The 17,055-nt window shown below is 33.9% G+C and overlaps 1 protein-coding gene and 1 long non-coding RNA gene across 4 annotated transcripts in view; one reads left to right on the forward strand and one right to left on the reverse strand.

Annotated features, from left to right (window-relative positions):
- The window catches only part of LOC127847698 (protein D7-like), a 44,825-nt gene extending 40,284 nt beyond the window's left edge, over positions 1 to 4,541 (reverse strand). Inside the window, exon 1 of one of the 3 annotated variants that reach the window (XM_052379776.1) lies at positions 4,410 to 4,541. The gene's annotated coding sequence lies outside the window, so the exon portion shown is untranslated. Of the gene's footprint in view, positions 1 to 4,355 lie in introns of all 3 variants that reach the window. The other 2 variants (XM_052379775.1, XM_052379777.1) reach the window with 2 other exon arrangements.
- Positions 4,542 to 5,668: 1,127 nt separating this feature from the next.
- On the forward strand, positions 5,669 to 8,203 carry LOC127847699 (uncharacterized). Its single transcript, XR_008034128.1, has 3 exons — positions 5,669 to 5,845; positions 7,078 to 7,278; positions 7,398 to 8,203. It is a non-coding gene; the product is annotated as an uncharacterized LOC127847699 (long non-coding RNA).
- Positions 8,204 to 17,055: the final 8,852 nt, after the last annotated feature.

Raw genomic sequence — 17,055 nt, forward strand, 5'->3', positions numbered from 1 at the left:
AAATGATTTTCAAATCTCACAATGAACGACAAAGTTATGGCCCGGACAAGCTTGTTCCGCCCGCCCGCCAGCCAGCCCGCCCGCATTCGCCAATCTAATAACCAGTTTTTTCCTTCGGAAAACCTGGTTAATAAAAATCGTAAACCAAAAAGTTCGGAATGTTTTTTTTCGCGGTTATAGACGGTGTTCCTTGCTGAAATTAATAAAATATTGCTATGAAATCATTTATGTATTGGTATTGAACAAGAAAGTGGTCGAATATAAGTGGAAAACATAAGTACATGTATTTTGATTAAAACTTGTGTCTGCTACAATTTTACGAGTGGTTACGGAAATTACCGATCGTACAGATGTATTGACAAACAAGGGCCAAACGACCGAATAGCTTTCATAGTTCAAGTTTATCAGCCTTGAAAGCATCACTTTTTCAAGTAAGAAGCAAAATCATACATTTATCAACCAGTAATAGTCATGAACACCGAAATCTTTGGGTACATCCATTTTGTTTTTCAGAAACCACGACATGTATTATTTTCGGAAACCGACGATCGGTCATTTCTGGAACATCTCTGTAAATTTCAGCAGACAAGTTTTCGTCAAAAATTCTTATGTTTTCCGCAAATATTCTACCACTTTCTTGTTGTAAACCAATACATAAATGATTTGAAAGTAGTATAACATTGATTTTGGTCAGGAACACTGTATATAACTGCTAGAAAAGACATCTCAAATTTAGCGCATAAACCATTGAAAAATCATACTTCAGTTTATCCTTCTTATGATTGTTTTGTCAATTACTTTAGCTTCAGCCACCCACTTATTTTTGAAATTATGACACACATATGTTTAAACTTGAGTTATTATATATTTTTAATTATTTTTATTGAGAAACTTTTATCTCAGGGCTATCCTTTGACCCGAGCTCCCGGGTTTTGACGCTTGAAAATTACAGAATACCCTAGTTTGACTCTTGAGAAAATTACGTCATGCGTCACATTTGACCCGGGGGAATGTACCGACTTGCGTCAAAAAGATCAAAAGTTATTAAGAGTAATCGATAATTGGCTTGGGGCGGAGTATCTTTTGCTAACCGTTATCGCCCGTTTCCAATCATTGAAGCACAAGTCCGCCCAGTAGGCGGAGTTTTGCCCATTGAGAAATCTAATAATGACCAATTAAAACACTGCTGGTTCGATGACGCGTGTATCAACGTTCCATTATTTATCTGAGCGTTTGTTATCAGCTGTTTGCAGAAACGACATGCATTCAACCCACCAAAACAGAATGGACTCACCCGCGTCAGTTTTAATAATATCCAATATATAATTATAACATCCCTATCCACAATATTTTGAGAAATACTTCCACAATATGTCAGAATGTATTTCCAATGCTGAATACAGTGTACCCAACCCTGTTTTATTCCATGTTTGCTTCGTTCAAAGACGCGCGAAAGTTATGCTGGCATATGTACTGTTTACAAAGTAAATTTACACGCTTTGCATCAGAGTTGCTAATAATAACCATAGAACTGGTATAACTGACTGTGTGGCAAAGTGACAAATATGGATGCTGCATCTGCTAATTGATTACAACATAGGTGTAATAATTGACCATTTGAGACGGCATAGAAAATCGGCGTGTTTGTCGCACGTCCTCAGTAAAGATGGCACATGAAATAATTAAATCAGGATTTGAGCCGTCCAGGGTCGATTTTGAGATGATAGGAAATCCAATTAGTTAGTTTAAGGAGGTATTTTGATGGTAAAATGCTGGCACTGACATGAGAAGTAACTGACGAAACATCTTTTTGTTTTGTTTTAAAACATATTCGCTACTTTCCCAAAACCGTACCATTCTACGAACGTTGCTATAGTTGTCCGCCAACTATAAATTATCTATTAGCAAAGTAAAGCACTGCAATATCATACTTAAAACAATATGTCAACCGAATTATATATTAATTGCGTATTTGCTAGGTTACTTATTACTGGCTTTCATTTTCTGCAGACAAACAAAACACATATTTTATTTCATTCGCAAACGACGTATCTCTACCCATTTTCGGATACGGTATGGTTCGTCGATTTTAATTTATTTCCAACGGTCTTTATAACATTTTTTATAGAATGACAAATACACATGCGGTGTTACGGATGGTCTGATTGATAAAATTTTGCATTGTACTCGCAAGAAATTGCACATACTAGAAAGAAAATAAAGAATAACAATAAGCAAGGGCTGGAGGGGCTCTGCCCTCTATTCCCTTTATCCTACGGTCTCTGAATCTCTGCTTAATTTTCCGTATTTCGAATTTGGGACAATTGACACCCCTGATATATATTACATGTATGTCACTACAAGTGCGAGTGTATTTTTCACAATGTTGGTCACAATGTATGTTTGCATTATCTCTTTTATTGACTGAAATATATTAAGAAATAAATGTTTAGATATTTGTAAATTTGTTGCTTTATATATATACAACAATGTATATATATCTCAGTAATTCACATTAAGTACAAAAGATCATTGACTCTCCTGCGTTATTATTATAACTCATACAAATTTGATTTTGACTCTTGAAAATTTGGTCCCAAGAGTCATTGACTCTTGAGATTGGAGGTCTAAGGAAAGCCCTGTATCTTATAACACATTTTTGGTACAAAACTGTTAATTGTATATATATAGTTTGAAAAAAATACATAGGTAAAGATTTACCTATACTTGCTACACATGTAAAATAAAATGCCAATAATTACAACAAAAATCACTTTTAATCAGTATGTTTTGTTTATTAGTCTTAAACAATATTAATGTTTTCATTTCAAAATTATAAAACACAATACATTTAATATTGTCCTATAAAAATGATGACATAACAGATTGTTAGGAAGATATGAACAGAACGTAAACAGTATGCTTATTGAAATTAAAAACAACTAAAACATCTTTTTGTATTAATTTTCTGATCAAAAGTGGTATTTCTAGTTAGTTTAGGAGATATTTTATCAAGAAAAAGCATTAGAATTTGGAAAGTTCTGGCTACCATAACTTTAAATGTCGCTTTTTATGATTTTTGACTGGCGCGACTTTATAGTTATGGACCAACGCCATTAGGAAAGTCAACCAGAAATTCCCGAAAAGTTGACAGTTAACAAAGACCGGTCCAAAACAGCTTTTAAATGCACATTACATATCCAGATTAACAGCAATGTGACAGACTTACTTGAAATGTGAATCTCCCGAAATTTCACGGTCAAAAGACGTTATTTCTATTTTTAGTAACATACCATGTGCTCAAGTGTTTTCAAATTCAGAATGCCATTTCCTGGTATTTTAGATTATTCTGGCTTGTTTTGTAAACAAATTGTAGTGTAAATACAAACTCGAAGTAAATATTATTTAAAACTACCTGATTCACACTGAAACCAGTCTTATAATCCACCAGATGAAAGTTGTTAATCACAAATAATAGATTTCAGAAAACGAAAGTATTTAAGTAATGTTTACAATTTCAGCATAAAATGTCAAGGTCGTTCCGAAAGTATCCAAATGAAAACTCGTCATGTGACAAAGCGACAATGGCGTCAAAATTGTGAATATCAGACTGCTGAGAGTTATTTTCATCTATTGTAAGATGCATTCGAAACATTTGAACCTTAAAATATTCCCTGATGCAGTAATTTATATTCATTCATCATGCAATATATGTAGAAATATGTCTAAGAAAATAAGCTTTCTTTGATTGAGAGCGTGACATAAATATGTTAAGACTCTGGTTGACTTTCAATATGGGGTTGGCTTCAGCGTACAGGTCTGTCAATACTATGTAAACTGACTGTACGCTGAAGTTTTTTTAGCTAGAATTTGGATTGTTTTGAAGAAAAGTGTGCATCTCATCCAGTATTGCCATGGTACCAGTTTTTCAATAACATTATTTTAAAGTTCATTACCCCTTGTTGCTAAAAAATTCATAAAAAATAGAATTTTCAAAGTAATTCATTAAAACAAAAAGAAAATGCTTTCTAATACCTTAAATATTATTCCTGCAGGCATTTGACATCAAAGATTTATGTTTAAAAAAATCATTGGTTCATGCTACCAATAGTCTGGGCCATATGATCCATGGTCCGTATATCCCCTAATTCACCATGGAAACCAACTAAAACAAATGTTTTGTCGAAAATGTTTACTAGGCTATGGTTCATTTCCATTGCCATTGGCCAGTCGGACACGGAAGAACTTTCAAAAACGCCAAAAATTAGCTAATATAAGTTATCTGGGACCGCAATGCATGGAATTATTGACAGCAAAACTATTAGTATATCTATATACAAAAGATTTTTCGTTACCTTCTGAAAAAATAACAAAACAAATGTAATCAATACTCCAAAAATAAGACTTACGTGTAGTCGTGGGATCCAGTGGGCACGATTTTTATTTTAAACTCCACCCTAGTACTAATTTAGGCTACACTGCACTAGACTTGTGTTTGTGTTACGGCCTAATCAATTTTCGGTTATTTGTACAGATACAGACATTTTAATTTAAGTTGTGTTTTTTTATTTTGAGTAAGTAACTAATTTGTTTTGCTGTCAATAATTCCATGATTTAAAATAAATGTCTATTTCGTGTGTTTCGTATGGATTTACTAACGATGGTTTAACACGTTTGTCTTTTATTACGTTTGCGATTTCCATGAGGTATATTTTCATATGTGTCATTATCCCCGTAATAAACAAATAAAACTTTTACCATTATATTTTCACGAAACCTAAATGCATGCCTTGGTTCCTGGTGTTCTTCTGGGTTCCGGCGTCGGTGTTGTGGTTCCTTTTTTCCCCTCTAGTAGTCCGAGTCGTTGTGGTTCCCAGTCCCTCTCTCGTTGTCCTCGTCGTTGTGATTCCTAGCTGGTGCTCCGTTGGTGCTCCTATTAGGACCGTCGTCGCACCATCCCTACTCAGTATTTCCCGGACGAAACCTGTTTTTAAGAATATTCAATAATTATAAAATGTCATAATTGATGTAGTACATATGAAAACGTACTATTCCTCGGACATTTTAATGATTGAATAGTATAAATTTAATCAGGTGTAACTTAATGTTTATGGAATGTTTTGCAAAATCAATTATACAATATCCTGTAAAGGGTATACAATAAGGTGTGCGTTATTGAAGCCGGGCACTTCCACAAAGAAGTGCCATCCCAGTTTGGTCGCTACTCTGGCCAGCATCCGGTTCAAGGAGGTCTCGCACTTGCTGTAAACCTCCAGAATGCTCGCCGGAAAAAAACACACTCGGGAACATGTTCCTTCCTCTCGACAGAATACCAAAAGTAAAATACTCGCATTTAAAAAACATATACGATTTATATGAATGCAGTGCTTGTTCCTGTTTAATTACATATGTAATAATAATTAATATAGTCTAAAATCGCATGTTTTCGGAATATTTGTGAGCAACAAAACCGTATGCACAAAAAGGAATTATTTAAAGACCTATCAACGATGATATATACATGGTAAATTTATATGAAGACGAGTGGTTGGCCAAAAAACAGAAACTGATACAAATTATTTTTAATTACTTCTCATTAAGTTATGACAAGTATTTACCTTAATATTTCGACTTGTGAATTTAAAATAAACGTTTCCAATTGAATATGTATCGCGTCATGTGAAAACCTGACTTAATGACATTTACAACGTCATCAATAAAATTGCGAAATGAAATAATGTGCTTTGTGGAATTTGCACATGTTTTGCGCGCAAAGTTGTTTGTATTTTGTTTAATTCAAAATGGATTTTCGGTGATATGGACTAAGAGCTAGATGTAGATCTAAGTATATTTGCCATTTTCAGCTTAATCAATTGCTTATTATGACACTGTCTTTATTTATCGCCTGCCTTACTATAATTTACATAACTTATTACAACCCAATATGCTCTGTCTGAGACAACATTGACCTTGTCGAATATGTTCAATTTTAATTTTCAAAAAAAAAAATACTAGTTTGGTGTTGTATTATAAAAAAATGTTACTAATAAAAGCATGCATTATGTTTTAAAGTGATACGACTTATTTAATTTATGATGGTTAGGTTATTTTGCTCTTATGTTCAGCCATTTTGTTTTCTCTTTCACCGCTGCAAAGTGTATGCCAGGGGCGTAGCGATACGAACAAATAAAAACAAACTGTACGGCTTTAAAAAACACATTGCTTAAACAAATTGCATGTTGTTATCATTACATGTTATTTTTACTCTTTAGCATTATTTCATGTGTGTATATTTAACAGAAAAACTCATTCCATATGCAATTTACAACAACGATTTAACTTGACATTATGTAAACGATAAGCTACGCTACCGAAACCCGTACTGTATTGCGTCATCCAGTTCACGGCTTCTAAGAAATTTTCCTTAGTTTGTTTTTGTTACGTCAGTGCTTATAAGTGTGGCAAGAATAACGCGTATACACATATTTTTATATTCAAATTAAGGTAGAATATAATCAGGAATATTTTAAGATGGAATTATCAACCATGTGAATGATGTGATGTAATGTATGAACATTTATAAAACACGCGGCCAATTAATAGAAATTGGAAGCTCAAATAGCCCAGTCAACAACATAAATCAATAAGAAATAGTTTCATTTCCTTCAGTTTAATCGATCTAAATTTTCGTACGTTATTATAATACGATAATAAATGTGTTTTCCATAAACACTTGATTTTGACACATTGAAGTCCCCAACTCTATTCGTGTAAACCTATCAAATTAAGAATTCTGGTAACAATCAATGCACGTAAATGCTCGCCGATGTTTAAACACATGTGTTATACGTTATTTGATTTTGTTTAGGAACTCGAGAGTCTCTACTCTGAGCATTTTGGTAGAACGCCGGTGTCCACCCCGTACGCGTCACAGACTCTTAGTGAATAATTATTGTGCAGTTAATTTTTGTTGTACGGAAATTGGGATTGAGGAAGGATTGACAACTTTAAATTCTGAAACTAGACGCATACTAGTCAATGTTGACAAAAACATGCAGCCAGTTCCTTATTTTACAGGGCACGCTCGCAGCCACGTGGACAGTGGCTTTGCCGCCATTAAAAAGCGGTTTAGACGTTGCGATGTCAGACGCTTGCACACCTGTCGGACGTCGTGAATGATTCATCCAACTCCAACGCCTCCGTCCAATACCCCCTGTGGCAGTGGGATGATTGGTGCGCTTTCCTGCAGCCAAAGATCAGAGCTTTGCCGGGCATTCGGTATTGATTGTTTACACTAAATACGTGCTGTATAGAGTCTTATATTTCGTATACTGATAAAAGCGGCACAAATAAAGTATCTTATATTGACTTTTAACATAATTATAATTGAATTGCAGGAAATATCAGTACTTCAGATTTGAACAACGGTGTCCCGGGTATGTTTTCGCAAGGGAACGACATGTATCAGAAGAGACGAAGATTCTTTTGACATCAGAATCCGGTTTCGTCGCAACGGAGAGACCGCGCACGCTCACAGCTGCAGGGTTGTCGGAGCAGCGTCGCGCTTACCTGACGAAGAATGTCTCCCCCTACGTGTCCGCTTTGCATCGTGATGTGTTAGTGCATCAGGAAGATTGTGATGTTTGATTTGCACACACTTCACCATACTCAACTTGGAGTATTGAGAAATAAATGTCTCAAAAAATAATCGTGGAAGTGGATATTGTTGTGTTTCACCACTTCACGGATTCATTTACTTTTATTAACTTATCATTTTTGAATTTAAATGATATAACTATATAAAACAGAAAACACAAAAATATTAACTTGCGAAACAATGTTATGAACACCAAAAATACGCGACGTCAACGACGTCGTATTAAAGAAATTAAAATTTTAAATTCCGCATAGTATTTTTTCTATCAATGTCAAAAGAGTTGCAGATTTGAAACCAGGAGAAAAAAATCTGTAAGAAAATGATAAAAAGTAAAAATCGAAAATTTTGTCATTAAGGCTGGTTTTCACATGACGCGATACAACATTTATATATATATATATTGTATTTTAACACCCATTTCATATTTAATTTTTATCTACGCACGCGATTAAAACTAAAATACAATGAATGTTTTGTTTTCAACTTATCATTATTAGAACTAAGAACTCCTGTATATGGATTAAGTGTACCCTGACAATGAAGTCTGTCAATATTTCGCAGAGTATGATGTCCATAATAAAGGTGATGTCACTCAGATTTTCTTGGTTGATAATTTTGATTAACATATATATACTACGTATGACATTGTATTGCAAGCAGGTTTGTCTTGGAATATACGCGAGTAAGCCCAAAATAATGATAACTTCCAGTATTGGTTATAGATCATGCCTACATTATCAATTTTATTTTATAGATACAGACCTTAGCGGCGTCCAACAACTGACTGCTTGGTCAGTCCTCGGTTAATTTAACTTTTTTCATAAATCTGCAAAACAATATATACACGTCACCATAAGTCTATAATGGCAAACAAATAGGATAATAGTATCCATATGTCCGTTAATAAGTTTTAATACAAAACATTTTAAATCGTTGATTTGAAGAGGTCTATATTTATTAATATAAAACACAGCTGCATAGATAATTCAATCCATGTTCATGTTCTTATTGAAGTTCGCTTTATTTCCAGATAACAACATAATAGTATACACAATAACATACATAAATTTTATTTTATAGATACAGACCTTAGCGGCGTCCAACAACTGACTGCTTGGTCAGTCCTCGGTTAATTTAACTTTTTTCATAAATCTGCAAAACAATATATACACGTCACCATAAGTCTATAATGGCAAACAAATAGGATAATAGTATCCATATGTCCGTTAATAAGTTTTAATACAAAACATTTTAAATCGTTGATTTGAAGAGGTCTATATTTATTAATATAAAACACAGCTGCATAGATAATTCAATCCATGTTCATTTTCTTATTGAAGTTCGCTTTATTTCCAGATAACAACATAATAGTATACACAATAACATACATAAATTGATTATATACATGTACAAAAATGCGATAAACATGATGTTGAAACAAAAGTTGATCTTACAAAGCACAATTTATATTAATATGTACCTATTTATAGGGATAATGAAACACTAGAAAACTCATCTGCAGAGAACTTCGTATTTACCCAAACTAATATTTTGTTTAAATAAGTGACAAAATGCTTATACTATACAGAACGATGCATACAACATGACATAAAGCATAACATTTATTAAAGCTCGGGTGACTGCCTTGGATCGGTCCATGTAAAGCGCTGAGGGTTTAAACCGGTTATTATCATATAACCATGCTTTCATATATTCCCATATTATCATATGGTAGAAAACCCAAATCATCATATTTCTTGTCAGGAAGAAACCGTAATGCAGGGTGTGAGAAGCGCGATAACATAGTTGAGACATATGTGCAAATACTATAAAATTCATCATTATAACTGTTTCATGCCAAAATCAGCATCGTTAACTTGGCTTAACATTCCGCTATACGTGCCCTCCCAGTAAACAACAACGTGTTTATGTATAATTTAAGTGATCGTGTGTCGAATAAATAGATAAATGTAAGGGCATTGGGCTCAGCTATCATATAGATCCGTCCGTTCGACACAAGACACATATTTTTGGCTAATCAACGAACACAAATACATGTATATAAAAAAATATGTGTGTATAGGTATAGTTCTGTAAAACTAATAATCAATATACTGGGATAGTTAGTAAAAGGTAGAGCTGTCATTGAAAACAGACTACCTAGCTTGAAAAGATACATCATTGAATAATAATAGATGCTAAAAAACTATTACACGAGTAACAGTCTTTAGAGTACATGTACATCATTTTAAAAACAACGTTTCTACTAACACTTACTTAGCCGTTATAAAGCTCCTTTCCCAAATGACGGATGATAAATACATTTAACCAATAAATATTTCAAGCAACCTTTTGATTTCGAAAGCAAACAATAGTATTTGTCGTAAATCATTGTAAATCAGTAACGTTGTTCATGAAATAAGAATCGTCATTGAATGATTTTTTTACGAAGAGACACGTTACGTTTGTTGAAGTTATTAATTAACGAAATGTCCCTCAAATAGCGAACGAATTGTGATAAGTTCTTTTAGGAATATTAACTCCAAAAAAGGTTAAATAAAAATCTAAATATTGAAATCATGTTTTTTTCGTATAGACTATTTTAAACTTACTTGTAATTGATAGTTGGTCATTAATCAAGAGTGGTAGAATCACTACTAGAGTAGTTAGATTTAATAATCGTAAGTTCGTTAGGATAAATATCGCTTAATAAATTCTTCAAATTATGGGTTATTAATATTTTAAACATCAGCAATCTACTGTTCATGTTAAAGCTTCGAATAAAAATTTATTTTCTTGTGTAAGGCTAAGCATTAAAAAACCCTCTCATAACAGTATACAAATATTTCGGTTATTAGTTGCGCACAATTTCTTCCCATTGGTATCATATTATTTAATCGAAAATCTTCCCATTGAATTGTCGCAAAATAATTCCGACTACGCAGTAACATAAAAATGCACTATTTCAGTTGTTAAGTTTGTTTTCGAATTCTTACAGCTAAGCTTTTTACAAGTAATCCATTAAAATATTACTAACTCCTACCATTTTTATGATCTAATTGGCGTTACAATTATTACCACGGTCCTGATTTTAAATAAAAACCAACACATTCATCAATGTTCTAGTAAATTAGTTATTAATAAGTAAGGAAGCCATGCCTCAGAAAATAATTTTTAAGGATATATGACATCATTGAGTAATGAGATATTACAAATTAAACTCGAAATTTATTACTTCTTTTGTTGTTTTTAGTTTGATTTGCTGTTCTTTTTGATTAATTTTTTTCTTTGCAATTACTTGTGTATTATTAATTCTGGGCGAAGTATGAATTTTGGTGCTTATTTAAACCGGTTTAAGGATCAAATTGTATTTACATCAATCGTTCCAGGGCGGTTACCCGACAATTAGAAATGTGTGTAATGTTTATGTTATAAATTGTGTACCTTCCCCGTTAAGTGATAATTACAAGGTTATGTGTGTTTGGCGTACCGTTTAACCGGTTTAAACCCACAATGCTTTCATTTGCCGTTCCAAGAAGGTGACCCCACTTTTAATTATATTTGTAATCACCGTTGTTTTGGGTTGTTAATGTTGTCATGTACTGTATAGGCAACGGTCACTTTCCATTTATAGGCGATAATAGGTCGTGAACAAGATAATGTGTCTGGAGTTTTATTATTCATTTAATAAAAAGAAAAATTCAGTGGTGAATTAATTTACCTTGAGATACCAATTGAATCAGAAAGTCAAAGCACGTGAAATTTTAGGAGACATATGTCATTAATACATGTTATTGAAACATTATTGTAACGCTAGCGTTATTGTTAGAGGAGAAAAGTAAATATTATGTCGCCGATAGTCTCAATCGTTTTTCTAACGCTGTCTATAATTCTAATATCTCAATAAGGTTCAAGTCACCGACATATGTGACTTCTTCCTTAAATTTATTACAGTGATGCGAACATTTAACTTCACAAAACTTCATGTAAATATCTAATGCTGTTAGTCAAAGTCAACAAGATACTTGTTTTTGTTTTATTTTAATTTTCTTCAGAAAGTAACAATTCTAGTTTGAATCCAACCAGTGAGTATATAGTTGAATTGTTATGCTATTGAAATGTATTTCTTAACTTTATATTTGTTCTGATTGACACTTATATGTTTTTGTTAATATATATGTGCCGAATGTGAGTTTCGAAGTCCTAAAGATAACAAGTTTACACCCTGAGCATTTACGGGTTCATTCATGGTCATCTGTGGCGTTGTTTGGTTTTATGTATATTGCTTTTGTGCTGTGTCTAGTCATTGTGAGCACATGCAATGAACAATAAACCACGTGGCATAAGAAGGCTCTCTCCTGCTAGTGCAGCTGATGTTTCACTTTATTTATATTCGAGATAACAAAAGGTGTTCATTAACATCCTTTCCAACATAGTTGATTGACATTATTGACCCATGACGCTCTGACATTTCTGGGTCGCGTGCGAATGTGTTTCATCATTTAAATTGAAGTTTGCAAATGCAATAGATTTTCTTCTGCATGAATTTTTTAAGCAGGAGTGATATAAACATCTTGTTGTTGTTTTTTTTTACAATTTTCAGATTGGAATATCTGCGTTGTTGTAAACTACGAACATCACAGGCTGGTCGATTGCTAAGGCAGCTGTTTTACACCAGCTTTTATCACGCATGCAACACACACATCACATTATTGGGAGCAACTGTGTGGTCAGTAATCGTAATCACGAGATTCCAATATTTTTAAGCATTTCAACAAGTCGAAAATGCGTGTAAAGGCACGACCGGCAATTGTAGATGTTAACTGTTACTATACAGTAGCGCTGATGTATTTAAATATAATTTCTAAGAGATCTTCAGTATAATTTGGTGATAAAATTTAAAATTAGCGCGCTGAATAGTAATAATACCATGAACATATTCAAGTGCTACGTTTCAATTACTTATACTCATGTTCTAAACTATGCGAAAGTGTATTCCAACATTTTCACCTGCATTAACATCTAAATGAAAGCTTGTTTCACTACTTATATATGACATTAAATATATGACAGATATAATGCATAACAATCAATATGATATAAGTTTAATTAAACTTAAAGTCTCTGCTATAGATACATTAATTTTTCCAAAGTTCGACACTTTTGGATAAAGATTATCAAGCAATATGTGTACCAAATGTTTAAATTACACGTATGTTAATTGTTAACGTGTAAAAATTGAACGAAATAGACAATCAACACTAATTCAACTGTCGGGAACATTTTAGACATTTAAAACAAAACGTCGACGAATGTTTGAGTATCGAGAACCTTGAACTTCTCCACAAAATATCGTGCTTGTATACACAGGCCTATCTTTTCCTTTTCCAGACAAATCTTCAGAGCAAATCTTCAGACAAACTCAATCCGTTAAAAGAAATTGCCCTACTATTAGTCGAGGTTTATACTCGAGTAAACTTGCATTGTTTATCTGCTAGAACAAGCGTATAACCAGAAGGCGAAATACACCAATGCATCTAACTTTTCCATTCTTAGGGACTGTCTATGGGATGTTCATTTGAATCAGTTGAGTTCAAATCCTTGTAACGTATGAGTATTTTGACACGTGCTCTTTAATGGTAAGAAAACAATTTCCAAAGATAACAACCTCTTTACCGCAGCGAGACCCTCACCTTGCGTACCTGGCACACTAGGCTAAACCACGCACAAGAGTCTCCAATTCATGCTGTCTCATGCAGTTACGCCAACCACTCAGACAAATTCATTGCGTAAACATATGCCCTTGAAGGAAAGGCATTATACCCTCGCAATTGAATAATAAAGTATCTGGACAAAAGCTCACCCGAGCAGTATGAAAATTACCATGTGGAATTACAACAAATTAAGCATTTTTTAACACGTAATTGCATGGTAAATTTACAAAAATGTGAATTATTGGTAATGCTCACATTTAAAACAACATAAACATATAAGTAAATATATTTGTTAAGAATTGTGTACATAAAATACATGTCTGTGCATAAAATACATTGCATTATGCACAACTAGTATGCGTGATTTATTGGGGCGGTTGTTCTGCAAGGCAGTCGGTCCTCTGACGTTTAGCTTTTAATTTTGAAAATCCGGAATTGATTTAAACATTGCAAGGTAATCAATAGAGAAATAAATGTTGATTACCATAATCAAAATTTATAAAACTTGCAAATCAAAACCCAGAAATTACCACATTGTTTAAGTTGATTCTCGAAATGGTCTCATTGCATCTTCTGAATAGAATAGTACATCGTACCGTACGCAAATTGACATAACAACTACCTTGTACGTTTTGGTTCTCGTTTTTAAGGATGAATTCAGATGCTAACAGGGCAAAAAGCGTTGCCATTGGCAGACTCCCGAAACACAACAACAATATATCTTCTTGTACAGAATTGAAAAGTATTTTTCTCTTATTTTATCGGTGTATAAACTATCGGATCATTTTCTAGGCAGTTCAACAACGATGAAAGGATGAAAAATGCTATTCAATTCTTATAATTGCAATGCTTATTTCATACTAAAGTTTTAACACTCTTAAGGGTATTAAAGAACTATACCCGCTGGCGTAAGAATAATAACTTCAGTTTCGGTACGACAAAGCCTTGATGTTCATCATCATCATCATCATCATCATCATCATCATCATCATCATCATCATCATCATCATCATCATCATCATAATCATCATCATCATCATCATCATTCTAGTTCTTCTTGAATGCTCTGAGCTTTTATGAGTACAAACGTACAGCTCAGACCTGGAGGGTCAATATAGCTGGGAGTTGTATTATTGCAACTACATCATCATAATCATCATCATCATCATCATCATCATCATCATCATCATCATCATCATCATCATCATCATTTTATTCATTGCTTTGACTGGTCTGGCCGTTGGGGGCAAATGAGGGACGACGATACAGAAATCGTCCTCCAGTCAGGTATGCTGTGTGCTGCTGAGAGTAATTCATCCATAAAAAGGGATGTCACTCTTTCACATTGTCCATCTAGCTTGCACCAGCACTTCGTGAATGTTGAATCTTCTCATAATATGTCATAGGCCAGTATGCCACACGCGGTCGAAAACTTTTTTAAAGTCGATGAAGTTGTGGAAGAGCACATGTTGGTGTTTCAGATATTTCTCAATGATGATTCTGCAGTTGAATGTCTGTTATACTTTGCTCCGCCCAGCTCTGAATCCAGCCTGCTCTTCAGCCACCAGTACCTCGGCCTTATTTTTCAATCGGTTTAGGATGATGCGTAGCATGCTGGAATGATTGCCCTTTTTCGGTCGGGGGTATCTTGGTCCATTCATTGGGCCACTCCTGCTCCCAGATTGTTTGGCATAGTGCCACCATTGCTGCAGTCGTTGCTTGTCTTACGTGTTTATTCAGCTCGGAAGGAACGTTGGCCTCTCCCAGAGATATTTCTGCCTGAAGAGTTCACACTGCCTCCTTCACCTCTGTTTTAAGTATGGACGGAAAATTTTCGCCCGCTTCTGGTTGGGGCCCGTTCTAGAGAAGATAGAAAATTAGCATGCGGGCGCCAAAGTGTAGGCTGCCTAAAATTGTGCTCTCATATTTTGGATTATTTTGAGAATACCAGTGACAGGAAAAATGTGATTTTTGTCAGTGATGTTCATTAATGTTTGACAGATGCAATACTTAATTTATCTCTAAAAAAAGATATGCTAAAAGTATAATATTAGTAGAAACTATTTGATCTGTGTTAATATTTTGGGAATATTTTATCAACGGATAAATATTTTTCCTGTGGTGAACACTCTCTCAACGGATTAATATTTTACCCGTGGTGATCACTTTCTAAACGGATTAACATACGTGCAATCACAATGTGTCTGATTAGATATAATAGGGACCAATTATTGAATTTATCTGCAGTGTCGAGAAATCATACAATACCAAACAAAGGAACGTTAACCATTTTAAAGCAATACAATCTTTTGAAATATAGAGGTACCCGAGGCGGTAGAGATAAAGTGTTACGTGTATGGGACACAAATAGTGGAGTAAATTTAATTAATCTACAAAGTTTACCATCACAAATTCCAACTGTAACATCTTTGAAAAGACACAGCACACAAAAAATTTCAGATGCAAACTTAAACAATCTCACATACCCCAAGAAATGCAATACACTAAATGGTCTAAACGAAAACATATCTTGCCTTACATTGAACTGTCATTCTGTTGTCAGAAACAAGGATGTTTTGATTGGTCAATATCTGAGAGAAGAAAAAATCGACTTCGCCGTATTCACAGAAACCTGGTTCTCAGATGAAAAGCAACACCAAATAGATACCTCAGACTTAAATCAAAATGGTTATACAATGAGTACTGTAAATCGTTCAAATAGAACAGGCGGCGGAATGGCTTTAACTTGTCGGACTGGGGTTACTGTACGAAAAGTGTCAAATAGTAATACCCGGACATTTGAACCTGGTATATGGCAACTGATTCTCAAAAACATTACAATTAATGTAATTGGCGTTTACAGACCACAATCATTAGGGACTGAACATCAATTTGTAACAGAATTTTTCGAATTCATGGAGGACATTGTTCCCAACTATTCAAATCTTATGATTCTTTTTACACCCATTATTTCTGCTTCTTCCTGTATTTGCGCGATGATTATCTGAGATATTAACTCTATGATTCTATATTCTCAAATCTTTTCTATAAAGAAGGAATGTAGTTGACAATTGTTAATAGTTTTATTTGATCGTTCGTCAAAAAGTTGTAATTCTGTTACTCTTGTATCTTCAATGCAATTGAGTAATTAAATAGTAATTAAATTGAATGCGTTTTAATTCCCTTTTATTATTGTTTAATTTGAGTTACAATGCTTTGACGTTAAATTTTATTTACACTTAAATGTATTATGAATATTGCTGGGCCAAGTGTGAGGTTGAGCGCTCTATAACCAGGTTTAAACCCCCAATGCTTTGCATTGACCGTTCCAAGGCGGTGACCCCAGCTTTATTCATATTTTGTGTTTATGTTGGTTTGTATTGTGCTGTATTGTGCTGTTTTGTACTGTTTGGGCAATCGGTCACTTGCCTTAAATAAAGGACTAACTAATTGTTTTTAATGAAAATTCAATACTGCCCCAGCAGCTGGAGTTTCACTTCTTTATATTGGAGATTTCAACTTGCATGTCAACAAAACTAACAGTGTTGTGACTGAATTTAAGAATTCTCTTGTAGCAATAGGTTTGGAACAACATGTTAATTTCAGCACACACACAGAGGGAAATACACTCGACCTAGTAATCTCTGAGGCTACAAATGGTATTGAGATCAATTCGTGTGAACC

This window comes from Dreissena polymorpha, chromosome 10, assembly GCF_020536995.1.
Source record: "Dreissena polymorpha isolate Duluth1 chromosome 10, UMN_Dpol_1.0, whole genome shotgun sequence".
NCBI lineage: Eukaryota > Metazoa > Mollusca > Bivalvia > Myida > Dreissenidae > Dreissena > Dreissena polymorpha.